General features: G+C 31.9%; 1 long non-coding RNA gene across 1 annotated transcript; it reads left to right on the plus strand.

The window, feature by feature from the left end:
* The first annotated feature begins 376 nt into the window (after nucleotides 1-376).
* Nucleotides 377-21247, plus strand: LOC123662918. Its single transcript, XR_006744572.1, has 3 exons — nucleotides 377-390; nucleotides 17189-17194; nucleotides 21087-21247. It is a non-coding gene; the product is annotated as an uncharacterized LOC123662918 (long non-coding RNA).
* The last annotated feature ends 542 nt before the right edge of the window (nucleotides 21248-21789 follow it).

The following is a 21789-nucleotide window of genomic DNA, read 5'->3' on the forward strand; positions in this document are numbered from 1 at the left end:
CAACGTCATTAGACGCCGCTCGAATTTATATGAAAAAATGATGTGCAATATCGCATAGAGCTACAATATTGACTTGTTGGCGTGAAAGTGTTAATAACATACCCACTACCTATCTACCGAGGTAGTGCAAGGAAGTGGTAACTCTTAGATAAAAAGTTGTGCTTATAAAAGTTACAGTAATGCGTATACTGGCTAGGTGCAGGATGCATACACACGCCGACATAGGTAAATGGTAATGGTAACGATTAATGACGATATAATGATTTGAGTAGCTCTCGTGTGTTAGTTAAAAAGCGTTGAGTTCACATTATTAAGTGGGATTAAGTCCGTAGATATTTCTATGTTTAAAAATACAGGTATATAAATATATTTTTATATATATGTATATATGTACTGTCATTACATTAGTAATTTACAAGTGTGGTGGAAAAATCCACACAACGATAGCTGAAATAAAGACCATCTTCGTAATAGCTACCACCCACATCGTTCCAACTACACAACTATTTATTATGTTGCTTTAGATTTGCTACGTTTCAAACAAACACGCACACTCTCACAACACCCCCACCCGGGTATAAACCGAACCCCCCACTACCGTATAATGCACTATCGCGGCTCTTTCATAAATGGACAATGTGTAACAGTTTACTGTAACACAAACTTAATCTTTACATTCAACAAATGTCTTAATCACTTGAAATAAGGTTTATATTCGTTTGATTTTAGGTTTGGTGGGAGTTGTTCGTAGGTGGTTGTGTGCAGCCACCCTAGGAGCGCCTTCCACCCGACCCCCTGGCGTCTTGGAAATGCTTAGTTTCGCCTCTGTAGACATTTTGTTTGTCCCTTATTCTTAGTTTGAAGCTCCGTTTCGAAGATAGGTCTTTTATAACGTAGTGGGACGATTTACAAAGGATCTTTTGATGTTCTTTAATATTAAGATTCTTTTTTATATTAAAATATATTAAAAAAAATTAGACACTGCTAATGAATATTAAAATATCTTATGGAATGTTTTGATACAACGCTGATTACGAATTGTATACCTTTTTTTGTATATCTATAAAATTCTCTTTCTATGCTTTTTTAATGCAAAATTAATGGTTATTTTGCATAGAATTTGTTGAGATTCCGTATATTGAAAGTATAGTTTATATTAATTAATTTCATGCAGAAAATATGTTGAATGTTGTTTGTGTCTATAGTTTTTACACTAGGTATTAGGTACCTACTTATTTTTATTTGACTCTACCTACCTACAATAATAACAATAATAACTATTTTCTAATAATTACAAAGCTAAGCTAATATACGCTATTAAGTGAGAATTATTTACTGGATACACTGATGGGTTAGCTCAGTGACAAAAGTATGTAGATGGGTAGTGTAAGTAGCTGATACGCACACGGTCTTCAGTTTATTATCGTGCAGAATATAACTAACATTTCAATTGGCAATAGAGGTGTTTGCTTTGGTGATCGCAATTCTTGTCAGACTTGGATGTTTCCGAACAACACCATTAAGGATTGTTCAGTACAAGCACTGCTTTTCTCTTCTAATAATGATAATTAATAGACAATATCAATTCTTATACTAATTAAAAGTCAAATGCTTATAACAAACATTTTTTTTTTCTCAAATTTGAACATAATTTTCCATAAAACAGACAAAACACACATTTAAAAAATTTAAAAGATTTTGAACCAACATTAAAAGTGTGTGTCTATAGATTAGATTTTACCCGTGTGGATAGGAAATAAAAGGACAGAAATAACAGCACACAGAGACGGGGGGCGGACAAGGAACCAAAAAGTAAAAAGTTGAGGGATGAGCAGTCCGCCTTTGTGTTACACCCCCGGAGAGTGTGCAGAACAACTTTAGAGTAGGTAAAAAAAAAATCATCATTTTTTATTTGACTAGCCCGTTGGCGTAGTTGCCCTGCTTTCTGCTTCGGGGGTTGTGGGTACGATTCCCGCCTGAGTCGGGGTATTTGTATTTATTTATTATACATGTATCATTTCTATGTATATTTAATAAAAATGTAGCTATGTCAATCGGGTGTTATCTTTACCTAACACAAGCATTAAGTTGCTTAGCTTAGGAACAGATTTGTCATACAAAACATAACATAACATAACAAACAATGCACTTTATTGTACATCAAAACAGAAATAATACATATCAGATTGATTTTAACAGAGTATCATAAGGTACAAAGGGCGGCCTTATCGCTGAAAAGCGATCTCTTCCAGGCAACCTAGGGGTAGAGGAGATGGTATTGTGTCGACAAAAACTTTTACTTCTAAAACATATTAGCACCTACACCTAGTTTACAGGGTGGTAAATAAAATATATCTACTTATCTCCTTATAACGTTACCCGAGAACGATAGTTAAGATTTTTTTTAGATCTTAAGTTGTGAATTGTAAATATGTACCTAGATAAATAGAAGTTTGAGTAAATTTGCCATCCGCAAAAGACAAAATCATTTACATGACGACAACATAAAAAGATAAAAAAATAAATAATAAGTAAAACTTAAAACTTTTCAAAACTATTTTAATGGGTCTTGTGTTTTGTCTTTCATTAAAGACAAAAATGTTTCTATATTCAAAAAATTATAATATATAAAAAAAAACCTTGATACAATACGAGTATATTTTGATGCAGCTTTGATACAACAGATAAAATATAATGAAAATGTGTGATATTTTTATTTTATACTTATCATTATAAAACGTCAGAGTATAAGACGACAGAGATAATACGGGAAAAATGTATATAAATCTATTATTTAACTAAACGATTTAAAGAAATATTCTCTTGACTCGAAAACATTTTAAAAATCGTCAAGATTTATTCAATAATAAAATTGTTTTATCGCTTGTTTTTATAAATTGCTATTACGAATAGTAAATCAAATATAATGTATCTGGCGGATTTGAAAACTATTAAGAAACGATTTTGCGTTGACGTAGGGTGTCTGTTCTACTTTTGGATGTAACTAATTGTTTACAATAACATCACATACATTACATAACATCTTACTTTTTAACCGACTTAAATATGAGGAGGCTCTCAATGTACTTGTATTTTTTACGTTTAACTTTTACTGAGAATATTTATTTTGATGATTCATTTTTATTCGAAAGCTGGAGCTTTTCATTTAAATTTAATCGAGGTTTGACGAGTAATTTTTGAGGTTTCTGTAATTATGCGTATTCGACTATCTCTACCTGCCATTTCATTACATGAGGATGTAAAATTTAACTTAATTTCTTTCTTTCTTGCGCAGTCTCAAACTTGGAGTTACAATTTTGTTATTCCTTCTTGTGTTTACAATGCGATTATGGTTAGTATAAATTATTGTTATAAATATACTGCGAATCGATTGTTAATATGTCTACCTTTTGCAACACATCCCGTAGGGAGACTTGAGCTCCAAGGTCGTAAATGCCGCGAACAGCCGTTTTTTTTAAATAAATACACTGTCAATATCTTTAGCATTAACCCACAGTAAAAGACTGTAAGACATAACACTATAGAAATAGCTAAAATATATTAAGCGCGCAGTAGCAACGTCGGTTTTTTATTTGCGTGCAAAACGCACAGTCAAACAGACAAATAGACAAAAATTCTAACAATCATTGTTTTGGGTGATATTTGCATTGATAAAGTTCCCAATAATATTTTTTTCCAGATATCTTTCGTATACAGACAGCGAATAGTTGCATTTTTTTTATATGTTTTAATTACTATTTCACACTTGAAGTATTAAAATTACGTCACTATGCCATGAAAAATAATGGCAATTTTTTTAAACATTGCTTGCAATTTTATTTGAATATTTCTTTTGCTATCCGTACTCCCTGTTCGCAAAGCTCGGGGAGGCGAAATTAAGAGACACTTTGTGTTGATACATAAAGGAATGTACGGCTACTGAATATGTTTAACTGTATTTTACAAAGATATTCAACAATTTCAGTTAGTTAGTCCACGTCGACAGTGCACAGCTCAATTAGTACGTGGTTATTGTGACTGGGCTTTATGTTCTTGTGAGGACAATGGCTTTTAGGCCTTATGACGTAATAACTTATCTCGAAATGTTTTTAGGTGTTGCTATAATTTTTTTTAACGTTTTTTAGAGCAGAACACCATAGAGCTAGTTAGAACAGAGTAGAGAGTAATCTGCAAGTTGTTAAATAGTATGTAGTTACATGTATATCTGTACAATCAAAACTCTTAACAAGCATAATATTCATAATCAAAGGTATTTAAATAGCGTTAGGCTGTTAATTATTTTAAAAATAAGTACATAAGAAATATTAAAATTTTAATCAATAAATTAACACAAACGGATAGGTACTTAGAAGTACCTACTTTTTTAAATAATGCATAAATAATATTTTTTTTTTTTTTAAATAAGGAGTTTTTAAAATTAAGTATGATATAAATGCGATATTACCGAACGAATTAATAACTATAAATTGAACACACAAATCGACAAACATCCAACATTAAATCATACAATTACATCGAAATATTCCGCAGCAACTTGTCGTCCACTTCTACTTATGAATGAAACAGCTGTTCGGGGCTATTTCGACTCGTGCTCAGAAATAACACGCATAAGGGCATACCGAGCTACCTGTACCTTCTTATAATATCTTAATATACTTAACATAAGCTATAAAATATTTCTATAGATATATTTTATTTATTTATTTATTACCATAGCTATACATAGATACATACAGATCATACTAAAAAAAATCACTAACCATAGCATATAACAAGAAAAATATGTATCTACAGGTGTAAGATGTATAGGTATAAAGTCGACTAAAAATCTTCTAGTGTAATGGTGGAAGTGGTTAGGTATCCTCATCCCCCCTTAAAGAGCTCTTAAAGCTTTCGGTTCTTCTTAAAGAAACTTTTAAAACATCCTCTATTACTAGTATCAAGAATACATCACCCAAAACTTAAATTAAATTATGTATGTAATACTATTAATAAACGCCCCACACTTAACGGACCTCACTAGTATTTAATCCTACGTCGAGGGTCCGGAAACACACACACATACAATACCAACAAAAACGCCCAAGGTACAACAAACATCTGTATGGCCAATACAAATGCCATTTGCAGGGATCGGACCCGCAACCGTCAGCGCAACAATCACAAGCCAATGTTGTGACCGTTGCGCTAAAGCATCCTTATAAATATACCCATAAAAAATTCCTTAAAACACGTCAAATTAATCTTTTGTTCGATAAGGAAATAAGGAAGTCATAAAACACTAAACAGAAAACAAAAAAAATATGAGAGTGAGGATTCACGGGAATGCCCCATTACGTAACTTTGAGCTAATAAATATACGCGTCTAAATACATAAACCATTTGTATGATATTCGGTCGTTATGTGCCCCTAAAGCGGGTTAATTGGTCGTAAATTATCATAATTCGTATCTTTGCAACTCGTAACGTCTTATATAATAGATCGGATGGGTATAAAAGGTCGCGGTTTATAAATAAACAAATAAACGAATGCTCAACGGCCTACAGTTGGATGGAATGTTTCGAGGATCCAGAAACACAATTCGTTTGAGCAGACGGCTTTGAAAAATATTTTTATCATCCCGCTTTCGTTCACTGCATTGTGAACAAATTAGTGTACAGGCATCTCCAATCCAGCTCCAACTTTTAGCCTATACAACCATTTTTCATAACTGGGAATCGAATCCACGACTGGTAACGCAACAAACACGAAAAGTAAATATCTAGTACCTATATTTAGTATAAAACCTAATTTTTTGTTTCTTAATTATTTTATATTATTTATAATTATATAAATTAAATTAAATGTCTTCAATTGTATACCATAAGCTAATATAACATTTTTTCTTTTCACTTAAAGCAGGTAATGTTGCAGATGGCTATTGTTGGAAGTAGTTACAGATTTGATACCCGATCACAGCAAAAACTTAATATGTGCGAAACAAAAGATAAAAAATACCGGTAAAAAAATCGTACGGTAATAGTTAATCAATAACACGTTAAAATTGCAAATCTTTATGTTAATATACTAACATAATTTAAGCAAAATATGTCAAAAGCTAACGATTTTATTCATAACTAGCTGTGCCCGCGGCTTCGCCCGCGTTGAAATCAGTTTGTCACAAAGTTTTCCCGGCAAACTTCCAGTGAAACTCTCATCAAAATCGGCTTAGCCATTCCGTAAACCTTCCTCTTGAAGCCCTCTCTCCATTGGTGAAACCGCATGAAAATCCGTTCAGTAGATTTTGAGGGAATCGATCACATACGCTTTTAGGGACTTTGTTTTATAATACACTAACTGTTGCCCGCGACTACGTCCGCGTGGTTATGAAGATATGCATTACCATTAAGATGGTTAACGCAAATTATTTTTTTATTTCAGTCACATGAAATGCTTATCACTCTGAGTAACTTTTTTAAAGGCACAATTTAGTATAATTTAATAGTTATTTTTATAAAACCTCTCTATACACCACATCAGGCGAACTTATAGCTGCTGTATATGTTTCATACAAACTATCAACCCCAATTAAACCCCCTTAGCGGTGGAATATCGCAAAATCCGTTCTTAGCGGACGTCTACTAACTATAATCTACCTCCCTGCCAAATTTCACCTTGTATATCTTGGGTGTATGGACCATCCAGCGGTTTTTGAGTTCTCGTGATGAGTGAGTCTGTGATCTTTCTCTTTTATATATATATATATAAATTACGATGTATTATTTCGACACTTTCTCACCATCTATAGAGCATACATTTTAAATTTCAAGTCTCTTACTTCAAAAATATAGAACTTTCATACAAAATTCCAACCCCCGTTTTAGGGGTCGAGTTTCATAAAATCAGCTCTTAGCGGATGTTTACTCCCTATAAGGAACCTACCTACTCGCCAAATTTCAAGTTTGTAGCTGTTATAGTTTCGGAGATTTCGTAATGAGGGAGTCAACCTACCATTCCCCGTTTTAACCCCAAAAAGGAGTTGATTTCTAAAGATGCATTATTTGGACACCTTCTCATTATCCAAAGAGCGTACATTTTAAATTTCAAGTCTCTTACTTCAAAAACATAGGACTTTTATACAAACTTTCAACCCCCGTTTTACCCCTTTAGGGGTCGAATTTCGTAAAACTCATTCTTAGCGGATGTCTACACTCTATAAGGAGCCTTCCTGCTAAATTTCAAGTTTGTAGCTATTATAGTTTCGGAGATTTCGCGATGAGTGAGTCAGCCTACCATCCCCCGTTTTAACCCCGAAAGGGAGTTAATTTCTAAAGATACGTTATTTGGACACCTTTTCACCATCTATAGAGCTTACATTTTAAATTTCAAGTCTCTTACTTCAAAAACATAGGACTTTCATACAAAATTCCAACCCCCGTTTTACCCCCTTAGGGGTCGATTTTCGTAAAATCCGTTATTACCAGATGTTTATGTCTTATAAAGAGCCTACCTGCCAAATTTCAAGTTTGTAGCTATTATAGTTTCGGAGATTTCGCGATGAGTGAGTCAGCCTACCATCCCCCGTTTTAACCCCAAAAGGGAGTTAATTTCTAAAGATACATTATTTGGACACCTTTTCACCATCTATAGAGCTTACATTTTAAATTTCAAGTCTCTTACTTCAAAAACATAGGACTTTCATACAAACTTCCAACCCCCGTTACCCCCTTAGGGGTCGAGTTTCCTAAAATTCGTTCTTAGCGGATGCCTACGTCTTATAAGGAACCTACCTGCCAAATTTCAAGTTTGTAGGTGTTATAGTTTCGGAGATTTCGTAATGAGTGAGTGACCTTTCGCTTTTATATATATTATAGATTATAGATATACTCGTATTTGTCGACTCTAAATTTAGACTCTGTTCGATTTCCAGTATGAAAAAATGAAACATTTTCGTGTTAATGAGCTTCTTATTATTGTGGATGAAAAACATTATTGAGCAATAACTTTTTTAGCACTAACGCCGGTCAGTATTAAAGATAGTAGGCTATGCAGTCTAAGACGCCTATTGTTAAAAAAATTGCCTAGTGATAAAACGAACAAACAAAAAATATAGGTATTTAATTATGTAAAGGTAACTTCAATAAATTTTGCAAAAACCTTGTCAACAAACCAGTTTATATTTTGTTTTGTTAACCGACTTCCAAAAAAGGAGGAGGTTCTCAATTCGACTGTATTTTTACTTTATTTATTTATTTATTTATACTCTATTGTATACAACAACAACATTTTAAACAATAAACATATTAAAAAAAAAAAACATTTACAGACTGTAAAGTTCAACGCCATTTCTTCCAGACAATCCAATGTGACAACCGAATGTTTTGTTACTTTCTATGTATTAAGATATTTTTTAATTTAATTATAATAATTTGTCAATTTTTGATCTACTAAACATACTTATAAAAAAATTATATACACCTACCTAATATGTTTATTCCAAGTCCATTAATAATAATGATAAGAAACAATATTTCTTAAAAACACTGACAAATCCCTACGAATTAATAAAAGAAAAAAAATAAATTCAATACGTAACATCAAGTAAGTCTTAAGTTCAATCCTTGCGTATTAATGTCTTCATTATAATTAATATTCCTCAGACCACAATAAGACTTGACTCCTGACACTGGCATCCGTTTTATGTCTGACTTATGGCGAACAAAGTCAATTGTCTCGGCTAAATCTGCTTTTGAAATAAGGCAAAAACTTGTCAAGATATCGCGTGTGAGAAGCGGAGCGAATGATATCGAAAGATATAAGGAGAGGCGTATTAATAATACCAACGTTAAAATTAAGTATTAGAATAAAAAATTCATCAACATTATTACTTTTTTAGGCCGGGAGGGGGGGGGGTATGGTTGGCGATAGATCGGCAACGTGTTTGCGATGCTTCTGGTGTTGCTGGCATCTATAAGCTACCCAGTAATCGCTTACCATCAGGTGAGCAGTATACTTGTTTGCCGTCCTAGTTGTAGGAAAATAATTTTAATGGTGACATCGTGCAACTAAATTTTGGCTATAATGTAGTAAAATGAATTTAATAAATAAGAACCGTAGTTACAAAAGTTGATAAAACAAGTCTAAAAAAAAAAAAATTAAAAATACATTACATTTTGCTAATAACCATATATTTACTAATAAAACGTATCGTAATTTTTTTAACATAATTCGATATTAATCCTTCGCTCAGCTAATGACGTGAATATATATCCTAATCATGTACTAAAACAGGGTTAAGTTCAAGGTAAGACAAGCGAGTCTTAGTTTCATGCGACACTCCCAGTTTTATTCCTGTTTTCTCTTATCCTTTTGTCACGAGAATGATTACTGTCGTGTCTGAACAAACAGACAGACCTGCTCGCAATAAACTGTATGTTAATATTTGCTTTGTTGTTGATTAATTTGAATTGAATTTATTAATATTCGATAGATTGACAGCTATTTTAACAACGCGTGTAGGAATTTGCATGGAGTCTGTATGCTGGCCGATATTAAAAGTAATACTTTTCCACAAACAGAAAAAATAGTCTACTAAAAACTGTTCAAAGAGGTACATTGTGGTAACTAGTTATTTAAATTAATAAGTATAATAAATATTTTGACGAAGTATTGGCGCAGTAGTCACAGTGGGTATTTACTTGGTTAATGCGGTAACGTTTGCGAGTTTGATGTCCACTCAAGTATTTGTACAAGCCGATACTAGGAGTCGATTTAGATTTCTTAGATCTTCTATTGATTCGGATTTGCTAACTACTATTAAATCGCGGCTGTGCATGAAAAATTGAATGCAAATTTATTTACTCCTTCTTTAAAAAAAATATTTGCAAAGTTCTCACTAAACTAATCTTCATTTTCTACAACCTAAAATCATCCTTTTCGAGAATTTTTATAAGACTAACAAGAATCTTTAAATTAATGTTCTAACCATTATTATAATAAAATTAACTATAATAATGAACTTTATAAAGTAAATTCCGATAAAAGACATCCGGCTAAAAGTTTATATCCCTAATATATTAATCAATGCCCTGTTATATAGGCGCAGAGCGGCGCGCAAGTGGTAAGGTTTCCGCTTATTATTGCACGAGTCACGGAACGCACTGTTGCTTTGTTTGAAGTGACTGTACTGTGTTTACTGTGTACTGGTCAGTTTAATTTATTAATAATTTCAGTGTAGTAAAAGTATGTAAGTTTTATAAATTGTTTAGATGTCTTCATTAGCATATTATTTTAAATCTAATGAATATAGCATATTTAATGACACATACTTTATTAATTCTAATATTTCATTTATCGTGCACTTTTAAAGCCTTTGTAGTTGCGCTTTTTTCTCTCTATTAGCTTTTTTCGTATTTTTTAATTAGACTTCCTTTCAAAGACTAAATGAATTATTCCTTTGGTCTTGAGATTTTAAGTTTAACAAGAAATAAACAGATAAAAATTAAACAACTCCTGCTTTATAATATACATACCTACAGATAATGTAATATTAATTCTAATCATTAATCTTTTCAGATGACAAAAGACTTTGCAAGTGTATTCGAATTAAGATTGCAGTGAAAGCACTACTGAGCAATGCTCTTTCTCTTTGCCTACCTTGAGCCCCTGCTTAGCAAAGGAAGAGCTCTTTTGATTTTGGGTAGCACTTCTCACATAATCTTTAATTATAATTAAAATTAAACAATAATAATTATTATTTATTCTGTTGTTTGTAAACTTTGTTGAATTTTGTGGCTACGCTCTTGACTTGAACTCTTTTATGAGTTTGTTAAAATTTATAATTCAATTGTAACTAAGTAGTAGTTTTAATAATTCGTTTTGTCCGACTGCAATTTTAGGATTAGTGTTTGAACAAATAAACTCTTTTAATTTTTAATATTAATATCGTGTTGCGTGCTGTGTTATAGGTATACGTTACCGGGATTAATGATTTTGTGTAAATGAGTCAGTCTCAGATGTTAACTGTAAATTTGATGATATTGAAACTTATCAAATGCAAAACAATATACCAAGTCTAGTGTGTGAAAAATAGATAAATCAAATATGACATGTTTATTTATTTACTTATAAGGGATGGTACACAACACAGAAAAAATTATAAAACAAACTAGAATGAAATATAATCAAAAAGGCCAATTACGACCATCCATCCGTTTAAAATTTAAATTAACAAACGTGAAAAAATAAAATAAAAGGAAAAACACAAAAAAAAAAAAACAAATTTGTTTTCATATTAAACCTATTAATATAGTAGTAATATTTTAATTTCAGTCAAACCAACGACCAAAATACATGAAATTGCCTACAGTATTATCGACGCATAAAATGGTTATGAATTATTGTGATCTATTTTAGAATTCCTCTTAAGAATGGACTCTGTTTAGTTCATTTGTGTTCGACCGGTTTCGTTTCAGTCGTTCAGCTAATATAGAAAGACGGGATTAGATGGACAGGCGTGCTCCGTGACTTGCTTTGAATGTTGCATTAATTTTATTAATTTGTACAAAAGTCATTTAGAGTTAAGATTTGTTTGTAAACTTTTAACAATGGAAGTTATTAATGACAATGAAAACAAATGAAACAAAGACTATATGGAAATAATGTAGACTATAAAATATCACGCTATTACTTTTATGAGCCGAATAGTAATAATATAAGTCAACGCAGATGAAGCTATTTGTTACAGGTTAACTGATTAAAATAAAATATGTCGTATGGGTAATTATTGATTAAAAAAGTTATTCCAGGTGTAATTAAGATAATAATCTTAATTATTCATACATACATATAATCATGCCTTTTTCCCGTAGGGGTAGGCAGAGACTTCTTTCCACTTGCTACGATCCTTACGTACTTCTTTCGCTTCGTCCACTTTCATTATTCTCTTCATACATGCTCTTCGGTTTAGGGTACTCTTGACCTGGCCTTTTTTCAAGACGTCCCTTATTTGGTCTCGGAACGTCCACCTAGGTCTACTCCTTCCAACCCTTCCATCTACACTCGCCTTATACACTTTTTTCGTCAATCGTTCTTCACTCATTCTCTCGACATGACCAAACCATCTGAGCATACCTTTCTCAGTTTTTGTCACTACACCTTCTTTCAGAACACAACGTTTCCTTATCTCACTATTTCTTATCCTGTCACTCAGTTTATCTTCTATCATAATTCTTAACGCTCTCATCTCAACTGCATTTATTCTGCTTTCATGTTTCTTCTGCCATACCCACATACATTTAATTACTCAAACATCAATTAATATAATTTCGATAAAAGACGCAAAAAGTCAATCGAATGTTGCATACATTTACATACACATATTGTTACAGTTTATATATTTATACATATTGTACAGTTTATCCTAGTCCACTAGGACTTAAACCTGTGTCAGGGATCCAGAAACATCCAGAATTCATAAGCACAAACAAAGTATATGTCATGTGCGGGGATCAAACCCGTAACCATCAGCGCAACAATTATATGCCAGTTCTTTGACTATTGCGCTAACGCGTTGTCACTGATAGAAAAGTTACTTCGATAATTTTTATCAATGATTATAAAATTAAGTATTAAAAATTACATAAAGATCTAAATGATATCACAAGACATTAAACTTTTAACGTACCACATACGACATTGATCTAAATAACGTGATATTTTAAGCCGCAAAACAAAACACGAAAATGTAAATATTGCGACGCAAGAATCAACAACCATTTAAAATTGGCGACACTTTTCCCGTATACGCATTAACACCCAATTAATATACCTTTCACGAACGAATTTTTCACTGTCGCATATTTATTTAAACAATATTATATTTCAGAACTAATGACGGATGTTTTGGCGCGAAATGGCCGAACTTCCGGCGCAAGTCGCGCATACAATCACTGTATCCGGTGCGCGAGAGTCGTTTTCCTCTTTTGTCATTCTTGACCTGTTGCGCACGATAATTGCTCTTATTGATTTATTGATGTTATTTATTGTTGGTTATATTAGCGGTTAGTTGTTTTCATAGATTATTATTAAATTATATTTATATTGTTGAAATTTTATATTAAAGTGGTTTTGTTACTTTGGGGTTTTAAAATATTCTGTCGTGGATTTTTAGTTTGTGAAAAAGTTATTTAAAGTGTAAAGTTATTTTAGACTTTATGTAATTTTTATTAAAATATTTTTGTTGTAAAATAAAACAAAATTTCTTTTAAAATTTAAGAATTAAGTGATACCAGAAGGTACGGTAATCGCTTGCCATCAGGTGAGTCGTACGCTTGTTGAAATAAAACTTCTTTACGAACGCTTGACTTGGAGAGTAAGCTGGTGAATGCGTGACGAGAGCGTTACGAAAAGTGTGATCGGGTGAGGCGAACTGAAGTTAAGAAGGAGATATAAGTTAGATGGAGCTAAATAAGTTTTACTGTTATTCCTGTAGCCGAAACACACGAGTGTGTGACTTTTTTTTTGCCCAACTACTTGTATATAAAAACCTACCTATTATAGTATTCTTATTCGAAGGATATTTACAAAACATAGCTTTAACTATCCTATACAATATAATATATGCAATTAATTATGCTGTTAAACTATTAAATGTTAAACGTAAAGTAGCTATAAATTGCAGTACACTTATCAACAACTTGTTGATACTGAACGAGCTATCAGTCCCAACAAGATAAATGTTTGTTCACCGCCCCTATTATTATAGGGGGGCATTGTTCACAGGGTTTCACAAGACGCTTTCAAATATATAAAAAATATTGTTCGCTTATTTTTTTCCTTTTAAGAAAGATAATTAATGAGTTTTTGTACTCAAAATACTTTAAAAAGTTTGACAACTAGCAACATTATTTTGTGTTTTTTTTTTCACTTCGTCCAGTTTTTAAACCATATACTTCTCGTTTTTAGCTACTACAAATGCTTTATAATAAGATATATCTTAAGGACTCTAATTTACAGTCACACTACTTCAAATGCTTGTAAATTTTAAATATCAAATACGTTAAAAAAATATCGACACCATCGATAAAAAATACATAACCAATAAATAAAAACTTCTCTGATTTTGACATCTGACAATTTTATAAACTTCGAAACTTTGAAAGACACATCGAAATCAGTAGTTTTTGATAAAATAACAAATAATTTTAATATTTGTTATTTTGACAAGTCAAATGTTAGACAATATTTTTTAAAATGTGTTTGAAAAGTATATACATTCCAATTGCTGCCAACCCTATTCAAACAAAAGGGCGAGGCACCAGAACACTTGTTGCTCCCCTAACAATGAGGTTATTTCGAATTGATGGCGCCCTCGCCAAACATGGTCAGAATAATTCATTCGACTTTAAAACACAATTTCCATACTTAGCCTGATGTTAGTAACTTTATTGATGAAAATTACTCGACGTTTTTATTACCTGAAACAAACAATGTAAATGTGAATACATATTTATTTATACGGGTGCAGTTAGTTATGTTAATTTAGATCGAAATGGAAGGTGAGTATTTTACCTCGAAACAGGTTTTGTATTCTGCTAAGGGTGAAATGGAAATTGTCATCATTCCCTGTGATATTGCTTGTCCTATAAATTTTCAATGTTTGTTAATGTTGGTGTTAAGTCCTTACTTACATTTTTGTGTAAAATTATGAAATTTATAAAATTGAGTTTTAAGTAAAACATGTGTTTGACCTAGTGTAATTAGTTTGTGATAGTTTCCATACTAATACCTGTAGTTTTAGTTTAACATTAAATGCTAGTGTTAACAATGAAAATCTGAATATTTTGCCTGCTTTTAAAATTTAATCTAGACTGTTTTGTCAACCACACTGAGTAATCTCCATCGTGTATTCTCCGATCTACGTGACATTGGCGGAATTCACCAACCAAATAATAAAATTAACATTTATGATATTTTGTTTCAACATTTGCAAGTGTCTTTTGGAATTCTTGTTAAAAAAAAATAACAATATTATGGTTTTTTTCTCTCTTTTTTTTAATTACTTTTGTAACACGTTGGTACGTAGTAATTACGTAGATTATAATCATCACAGTATGACTATGTAGTTAAACCAACCCAAGTTGTCTAATAGATACTGATTAGATCTACATGAGTTATTCCACAGTATAAATCCTAGTAAATATTTAAGTAAATCCATACAATATTTTTAGCAAGCAAATTCTGCTATACCGAACAGAGTATTGTTTTTTAGTATACATGTTTTATACCGCGAACTCGATTGATATTTACGATTACACGAGAGATTGAGATGTCGCGCCTACGCTGCTTGTGTCTGAGAAGCATACGGACACGTAGACACATGGTGCAAGTTTCGTACGAAGAAATCGACTTAATATTATAGTTTATTTTTTTATAAGCCAGGGAAAAATAATTATTATTTAATTATTGCTTCATGAATATTTTAGTCACTGTTTATAAGAGATGAGATGTGCCCATTTTCTTTTGTCTTTCATGAGATTGGAGAATTAGTCAAAATTAAAAGGAACTTCCGTGATAATTTGTGTCTCCATACCAAGTTTCAACTTAAACAAGTGCAGTTGTGTCAGTTTGAAACAATGAACGAATCTATACGATTCATATGTTTTTACAAAGTACTACTTTTACATTTTTAGCTTATCACTGAATAGATGTTATTATATTCTATATATTAATATGTGAAGCAAAAACTTTGTACACCTTTTTACGAAAATTGCGCGGACGGAGGAGTATGAAATTTCAAACATTTATAGTTTATAGAGAAGGAGTACAGAATGCTAATATTAAAAAAAAGGCATAAGAATACGTGAAATCAGAAAAAAAAACATTACACACTACCATATTTTTACACACACAGGCATATGTACTCTTTTGTTTATTATTATAAGTATAGTCTTTGACAAAAGGTCATATTTCGACCACTAGGCGACCACTAGGCGACCACTAGTGTAAGTAGGTACTCATTTCATAGTTTTTAAACGTTCACGGTCAACATGAACACTTCTAATTCTACCCCACTTACCTCAATTATCATTTTGAAATTTCCGATATTTCGTGGGTGGACGTCGCGGGAGTCTATTATACCTTTTTTTTAAACATAGGTACACACACTATCGTCTGTTCCTACGGTATGTCACTTAATGCTCGACTTCGTTATAACATATAAAAATTACATCCAGACTCGGGGTAGGAACCGCACACCCAGAGCAGCAAGTAGCAGGGCCACTACAAACTGCGCCAACGGGCTAGTCAATTCAACAGTAGAGTTTTCGTCATGGTTTTCAATAAATACTTACATTTAAAGCTTATGGTTGAACATAATCATATTTTAAAGTTATTACGATCCACGGGTTAATGTTAGATGGGTTTATGAGATCTAAAGGGCTCGGGTGAACGCGCGTTTAACGGGTAATATGACAGGATTATTTATTAAGCAATTAATAAGTTTTGATGTTAGTAATTTTTGCGATTATAACGGATAATTTAAAAATATAAAACTATATTCTGAGACCTTAGTCTGCTATGCCATTGGTATAAATTAGAAGCAAAATTACTAATATTGTCAATACTTATTACGTTGTTAATGTTGGGACACTAAACTAACTATTATTTTGACTCAATTGCAATTACCGACTTGGGGCAGTGATCAAAATGTCTGAAAGACTGAAAGAGTGAAATCAATATCAGATGATATTTTTAATATCAAATGCTATTTTAAGGAATCCATCAAGTATCCTAAGTATGTTTAGTGTAATATATGTAGGCGAAAAAAAAGTAAGAAAATTCAAAATAAAATGTATGAGTATAGGTACTAATATTATTAAGCTGAAGAGTTTTTTTTTTTGTTTGTTTGTTTAAACGCGCTAATCTCAGAAACTACTGCTTCGATTTGAAAAATTCTTTTTTTTTATATCTTGTTTCTCCTCAAAATAACGTGATTGAAACCGCGGGGCATAGCTTTTGCCCCGCGGTTTTCCAAGCTTATACATACTGTTGGTTTTATTTTCTGTGACATCTTTGTATTTTTAATTCTTGTATTTGATTACAATGTCAAAAAGTACCTACATAGATTTAGCTAAGCTTATTTATAAATTAAAGTATTTCGATTGTACTAACCGACTTCAACAAAAGGAGAAGGTTCTCAGAACATTTGACTGGGTTTCTTTTGTTTAGTTTTTGATGTATTTCGTCGATCTACGTTGTATTATACCTCATAACTTGTTACTACGTTGACCGATTTGGATAATTCTTTTTATAATAGAAAGCTGATTTTTAGTTCATAATGCTTATAATCTAACACATTTTTCGTGTACTACGTTGTATTACTAGTAGTAGGTGTAATTGAAGTCATTTTTTTTTCGTTGGTTTTATAAATTAAAAATGGTTTCATTAATTACAAAATTAAAGGTAAGTTACGTGTGAAGTGTACCTACAAAACCTCTACCGTATATCAATAAAGCATTAACTTTTATACAAAGTGAGGCGTTTGCGTAATAAACCTTTTTTATTGTCCACGCCACAACATTTACCGAAATAGATCACTACCCATAAACAATAAAATGTATTTGACTTGACGTTTAAAGTGAATTATTAACACGTTTAAAACTGTTTCTTTTAATTGGTTTATTACAGGCATTTGTTTTTTGTTACAAAAATGTCTCAAACATAGCATTACGTCTTAATAATATTAAGCTAGTTTAAGTCCCTACATTAAGTTGTTAATGTAATTAAAAAAAAATGAGTGTACTTCAGACCACACGACTGAAGTAAAACTTCGTAAGCTCCCAGAGTTATTTATATACGAAACGTAACTTTCTCTCTTACTATCTCCACTAACTTATATCTCCCTCTAACTTCCGTTCGCCCCACCAATCACATTTTTCGTAACGCTCTCGTCACGCATTCACCATTTATTCTCCAAGTCAGGCGTGCGTAAAAAAGCTTTACTTCAAAAACGACATTACAATAAATCTGAACACACTAAATCCATAGAAGTTAAGTTATATAAAAAATAAACCTCAATTTTGCGCAACTCCTTTAACCCGTCACTTAAGAGACCGACAGATGCACGAGACTGGAGTATTTTTATTCGAGTCTGTCAACAAAAACAAACCGAACATCGCATTGAAGTTCTCATTACGGCATTCCCATTTCTGGGCTGATGATATTATATTCACTCATTTCACTTACTACTTGGCTCTGTATCAGCGGCATTGCAAAAAGATGTAAAGATCCTTTCATTCAGAGAATGTTCGGTGAGAAACGAGATGCGTATATTGTGATTGGGAGGGTGTGAAAGGGATGGAAAGTGATCTCAGTTTGATACTTGGCAATTGTCCACCGGAAGGCGGCTTTTAGCAATAAAATCACGAACTAAAATACATAGGTTCATTCAGCTGGTTTAGGTGTAACTGATTAGTTTTTTAGGCGATTTAGTAACACCTGGTTCGCTGTACACTAAATAGTTTAATATGTTACTTGAAATGTTTGAAAGCCTTACTAAAATTGTACAATTATTATACTTATCTTAGTTTAAAGAAACTTACTTAAAGACAGGGCACAGCGAGGTCCTCTTTAGCCAAAAAAGTTTAAATTATTATCATCGAAACTGCTTTTCATAATACGATATTAATAAAAACTAATCATTGAATTGAATGTTATAAAATAAAATAAAATATTGGCTGTAAAAAAACTCTAGGAATAATAATGTTGTAAATTTGTTAAGTTATATCAATGTTTGTTACTTGATGTTGTAACAGAGATCGATAGAGATATAGAGAGTCTGATCCTAATTTTGGTTCATCGAAACATTAATTTATTTCATTTCTTTTATTATTATTTTTATTTGTATACAATCCCCAGCGCTAACAATATAGAGTACAGTTTACAGTTTAAATCATATATCCACACCATAAAACACAATACAATACTGTAGAAAATTTACTTACAACAATACCATGGACATAATTTGGCTGTTTGCTAACAAAGGTAGGGAGTGACTCCTAACTAGAAAGCTACCTACCTATGCTTAGGATATCACTTCCATTCTTTGCGCACTTTGTGTCTTCTTTCACCACTTGCGTCTTCAACCAGTTTAGGGTGAACAATAATGAACGTAACTTGTCCAGTGCAATTAAAGTATACAACTTAGTATATTTACAACTTAGTATATTTTAAATTACCTACAGTGAAATTATATCATTCATTCATGATTGCTTTACTTTAAAATCTTAACAGATGAAGTCACGGTGATAAGCCAGTGTTAAAAAAATCTGTCAACGATTTTCTTGTAACATAAGTTAAGAATATAATTTATAGCGTACAAATCCTAATAAGATATGGTTGTGAGGTTTCCATCAGCGTGAATGGTAATACACTTTAAGGAGTAATCAATCAAGCTTTGTCTGCGAACTGTATAGATTTTAAATTGAATTTCTGTTAACAATACACGGATTACTGCTATACTTTGTCTGACACTGTACTATAATACACCCATGAAAACACGTAAAATATGCTTTCGCATTGCGCAACGTCCATTACAGAATTCGTTACAAACAAAAACGACCACGTAGTAAAAATGAAGCAATAGATGTTATAAAATTTTGTTTATATCGTACTAGTATCAGAATGGATTAAGGTATAAAATACTATTGATTGCTACAATGGTGACGGGATTATGGGTTATTTATGGGGATTTTTGAGTAGCACTTTGTAGTTTGAATACCTACAGTGTTTTTGACTTTATTGAACTGTTAAATTGATGAAAGTGTTTTTAATCGGTGCGAGTTTAACAACTGCTAAAGCAACTTTGTATTTTATAATTGAAACAGTGTCATGCATTTATTTATTTGCTGTAAATTTGAAAAGCGCTAACCTTTATCCTAACTGAAAAACTGTCAAGTTTTATTGATCGCTCTAATCTCAGAAATATGCGTCGATTACATAAAGCTATATATATTCGTCTTTCGTATAATTATAAAGAATACTTTCGACAACATCACTAAAATGGAATGATACTAATTACAAATACAGGTAGAACCAAGCGCAGTAGTTAACGTGGCAATAATAAATAATAATAAATAAATAAATATCTTATAACATACACACACGTCTGTTCCTATGTTAAAGTAACTTAATACTTTTGTTACAGGTAACAGCCGACTGTTATAGCTAAATATTTTTTTTAATTAATATAAATAGAAATAATACATACATAAATATATAAATACACCTAGACTTAGGCGAGAATCGAACCCGCAACCCGCGGAACAAAAAGCAGGGCCACTACAAACTGCGCCACCTAGTTAAAAAAAATCACTATATTATTAATTATATTAGTTCTAACTAAATACTTAATAAATACTAAAATAAGATAATAAATTGGTACAATATTTAGTATAACACAAGTAAATTACCTTAAAATGATTTCAAATCAATTAATAAACATTGGTAAGTACAAGCTGAAATGACATGACAATGACACAGTCAAAATAAAACAAAATTATTTAACTTTAATAGCAATATTCCAAACCCTTCAAAAAAAATAACGCTAACATATATTAAAATGATTCCAAAACATATGCAAAAAAAGTTACGATTATAATACTTCAATAACTGTAACCCAGGAAGCAATATCATATAACCGGTAGGTAAATAAACATGAAAAACCGCGAGGGAATACAGTCTAAAAGCATTCGGACAAGACCGCAGTAAAATATTATGAACACATAAAGAGTCCACAATGCGGGAGCACTTGCTTCGATTATCTCCTGTATTTGTCTATGTTTTATAGCGGTGCTCTCACGTTTATGGCTTTTCGATATTATTTCGCGTATTTTTTATGCAATTGCCCACTGCGACCCCCTTAATGTTAGTTTAGTGGGGATACGAAATGTTATTTAACGTTTTTTTTTTTTTTTTTTTTTTTTTTTTTTCTATTACTCTATATGTAATAATATATTATATCACACAGAAATTCAGTTCAATAAAAAACATCAAGGACGAAGAATATAATTGTATTTGACAACAGTACAAAGTATTCACAGATACCCTCTTTAAAAAATATTATTTTCTGTATGTTTTGCGATTGTTGCTTTGTTTCGTCGCACATCGCTATACGATTTTAGTTGAAATTTCATTTAATGTTCTCATAGAAGTGAATAATGTATTCTTTTTGAGAATAAAATTTCTTTAACCCCATTATATGTATGACAATGTTTTGTTCCTAATAATACAAATTAGAACAATAGTGGGTGTTGGAATATGAACTACTTGTAGTTACACTAAGTATGACATTCACTTGACTTTAGTCTACCACAATGCGTGCTATCTTAAGATATTTCTAAATTAGTTTTGCTATTATCGGATTAGATTATTTGCTGTGTGGTTATGGCAGTAAAGAATATAGCCACCCCCTCGCTTCTAGTGTTGCCCAAATGCAAGAACAAGACGAGACTTAGCCAGTCTTGGTCTTGGTCTTGCGCCAATACACCTGGTCTTGGTCTTGGTCTTGGTCTTGCGCTCCCAGTCTTGGTCTTGGTCTTGGTCTTGCAGCAAGAGTCTTGCAAGTCTTGCAATTACCTATTAGTCTATTACTATTTATTAAAGTTTACTTTAAATCTTAGAAAAACGTATTAGAATTGGAACATTGTGAGCTTGAATTAACATAGCCATAGTAAAGATCAATACTTACGTAAGTTAATGGCGTTTTTGAAAGTATCGCATGAATAGCT

This window comes from Melitaea cinxia, chromosome 19, assembly GCF_905220565.1.
Source record: "Melitaea cinxia chromosome 19, ilMelCinx1.1, whole genome shotgun sequence".
Lineage (NCBI taxonomy): Eukaryota > Metazoa > Arthropoda > Insecta > Lepidoptera > Nymphalidae > Melitaea > Melitaea cinxia.